Here is a 3290-nt window from a genome sequence, read left to right as displayed (position 1 = left end):
TGTATAAGAGACAGGTCCCATCCCATCCCACCCCATCCCATCCCATCCCATCCCATCCCATCCCATCCCGTCCCATCCCATCCCATCCCCGTCCCATCCCATCTCGTCCCGTCCCGTCTCATCTCGTCCCATCCCATCCCATCCCATCCCGTCCCATCCCGCAGCGATCCATCCCCGGAGCCTGCCAGCAGCCCCAGTAATGAGCACGGCTGGTCATGAATATCAATAACGGCTCTTGTTGGAGCGCTGCTATTTGCCTTTCCGAGCCCTGGACTGTTTGAATCATCTATTGATTTTTGTAGTAAATCTTGGGCGTTTCTGTCAAAGGTTGCGATTTAGCTCGAGCATCTAAATCTCCAGCCTCTCCCTGGTGCCTGCCCAAGCCGGGCTCTGGGCTGTCCGGGCTGGCTGTGACCCAGGAGGACACAGTGTCACCCCGTGGTGTGGGGGACACCGACTCCCCCCGGAGCTGGTGACACCGAGGGTCAGGCTGGGCGACACGTGTTGCTGAAGCCTGTGCTCCCCCGGCATCACCGCAGGATTCCCGGGGAGGGCTCAGCACCGGGGGATCTGCCGGTGTGCCCGGGGGCCGTGCCAGGGCTGGTGACTGCGGGGAGCCGCGGCCCCAGGCCCCCCCCGTCCTCTGGCCCGGGGCTGGGGGTGCTGCGGAACGATGGGCGGTGGCCGTGTGGGGATGTAACACACCCACGGACCCATTTTGGAGGCCTTACTGGAAGTGATTACTGTCCAGCGAGCTCTAATAGGAACAGATTGGAGGTAATTAACGGAGATCTAATAGAGCCCTATCTGCATCTCTTCCACCATCATCCAGCAGCAGCCAGAGGAGCTGCGGGGGGCCCCAGCAGTGAGGGGACCCAGAGCCAGCTGTGGGCAGGCGGAGGGAGAGCGGGGGATTAACGGCTGTCTGAAGGAAGATAGAATATTTTCTTGTATGATTTTTTTCCTTTAAAGGAGAAAAACATTCACAGTGAGACTCACAAATCCCAGCCTCGCAGTAGAAAAGCCATTTCCAATCCACTCCAAGGAGGCAGAAGGTGCCAGGTTAGATTGATCCCCCTGACAATACTGTATTAGTGGGAAATTAGAGCTGGAGCCTGAGGAAACCGCCGCAATATCAAACAATTACTTTACATTTGTCCTTACAAATGGAGGGAGCAGAAATGCGCTTAAATCAAGTATTAGATTTCCAAAGGGTAAGCAAATGAGGGCTCAGGAAGAGCTGTACTGAAAATGCTTATCACATTAGGAGCTCTTAAAACGCAGCTTAAAGAGCCTCAGAGTAGGCGATCTGCATGCCGAAGAGGCAGGACGGGCGGTTTGGGGAGGACGGGAGCGGCGCTGGTTTGGTGACACCGACCCCGAGCAAAGCGGCTGCCAGCGGGACCCCCCAGCTCAGCCAGTCTGGGTCCTCCCCGCCGTGACTGTCCCCAGCCCGGGGGACTGGGGGGCCCGAGCACACGTCCCGCTCCAGCCACCCCCTCCCTGAGCACGGAGGCTCTGGGTGAGCACCACGATGCATCCCTGGCCTCCTCCTCCTCCCCCCGAGAGCCCCGAAACGTCGGCCGGTCCTGCCAGACACAACAGGGCGATTTCCAGCAGACCAGCTTAGCTGGACTAATCCCCAACCCGGGGTAAATCTGCTCCCAGCTCCGGCCGAGGCAGGCAGGAAGGGAGGAGGAGAGCCCCAGGCTCGAGGCCCAGCCACGGTGGGTCTGGCACCGACCAAACCAGAGGACGGTCACCGGCCACCGGGACCAGCGGGGAACTGGAGGGCCCCGACGCGGGGACGTCACCGGGTGGGCGCTGGGCTCTTCCCCGACCACTGAGGTCTGGTCACGAAACGCTCGGTACGGCCCTGAGCTGGAGCTGAAAAGCACCTCCTGCCTCACCCAGCTGCCGCCCTGAGCAGCTCCCACACCGTGAAACGGCTGGAACTGTCGGGAGGAAAGCGCTTCCTTAAGTGCAAATTTTATAAGCCAGCATGTAAATTGTAACGACCGCTGTATAATTTTTACTGGGCTGGAAGGTACGCGGCTGACGGCGACTGTTTCTTTGCAAAGGGGGATGGAGAGCCTGGCTAGAGCGTAGGGCAAAGCCTCGTGCGGGCTGCTGGGGCGACTCCGGCGCTCCTGTCCCACCCGTCAAGCCGGTGGCACTGGCCCAGGGTGCCGGGTGCTCCAGGAGGTGCCAGGAGGCCCTCGGCGCTGGTCAGGAGGGTGCACGCTGCCGTGCGAAGCCGCCCCTGGTGCCCCACGTCCCGTGGCTCCTGCTGCCCCAGCAGCACGGCCACGGCCGTCGTGTGCACCGTGCTTTGATCAGTCCACTCAGGCTTGAACCCCAGAGAGCAGCTGTTTAATATTTATCAGCTCATAAATACTTAACTGTAATGAATGTGACTTAAGTGGTCCCTAATCCTATTCACGCTGAGGAGCTCTTGAGACGCGCCGGGTCAGGGGAACCCTCCCAGGGTGCGTTTACATCCCCGGCAAGCGCGCTGCCCCGCGGAGCCACCAGCACGGAGCCACCAGCACGGAGCCACCGCACGTCCCCGGGAGCCACGGCACCGCTCCTGCCCGGGAGCAGCTTCTCCTCCCCAAAAGGGCCCTGGACGCCCCCTCCCCAGCGGAACCATCCCAGGACCCCCAGTCAGAGGCGTTAACTTCGACTTGGCATGGCCGTTAGCTCCTTCCCTTCCCCGACCCCCACACCAGCAACCGCCAGCTGCGGCGCTGGACCAGCCCGTTAAAGGAAGCCCGAGTACTTCCGCAAGGAGCATCATTCATCCCTCAGACCAAGGCAGGATCACAGCGCCATGAGCACCGAGAAGATTTGATTAACTGCGTGTTAATTAATATGATTTGGCTTCACTGCTGGCTCCACGTTTATTGGCAGCGGCAGGGATGGGAAATGCAAGCAAGGCCCTGGGAGCGGGGTCGGGGGCAGCCCCGCGGTGGGGACCCCAGCCCTGTCCCCCCCCACAACACTCGTGAGCTGGACCCCTGACTGGGGTTGGCTCTCACGACCCCCCACCACGGCCGTGCCGCTGCACCGAGCGTCAGACACTGCTCACACCCCCCTCTGCCGCCACCCAACGCGGAGCTGGGCAGCAAATAAATACGATCATTAACAGAAACCTCTAACCCCTTGGAAATGATTAATGCTCAGGCAGAGCTGGGATGTTGATAGGTTCAGGTAGGTCGAGTTTCCTCCTATTATTTTTTCACACTGCAGTGCGGGATGGAAACATGCTCTTGGCTGAACCAGATGTG

The 3290-nt window shown here is 60.4% G+C and overlaps 1 pseudogene across 1 annotated transcript in view; it reads left to right on the top strand.

The window, feature by feature from the left end:
* Positions 1–3197, top strand: part of LOC113485943 — a 5203-nt pseudogene extending 2006 nt beyond the window's left edge. The window contains exon 2 of the transcript XR_003399500.1: positions 3187–3197. The product of XR_003399500.1 is annotated as a heparan sulfate glucosamine 3-O-sulfotransferase 2 pseudogene (transcript). The remainder of the gene's footprint in view (positions 1–3186) is intronic.
* Positions 3198–3290: the final 93 nt, after the last annotated feature.

The sequence above is a fragment of the Athene cunicularia genome, assembly GCF_003259725.1.
Source record: "Athene cunicularia isolate RWA chromosome 14 unlocalized genomic scaffold, athCun1 chr14_part2, whole genome shotgun sequence".
Lineage (NCBI taxonomy): Eukaryota > Metazoa > Chordata > Aves > Strigiformes > Strigidae > Athene > Athene cunicularia.
This window is presented reverse-complemented; position numbering and strand designations above follow the sequence as displayed.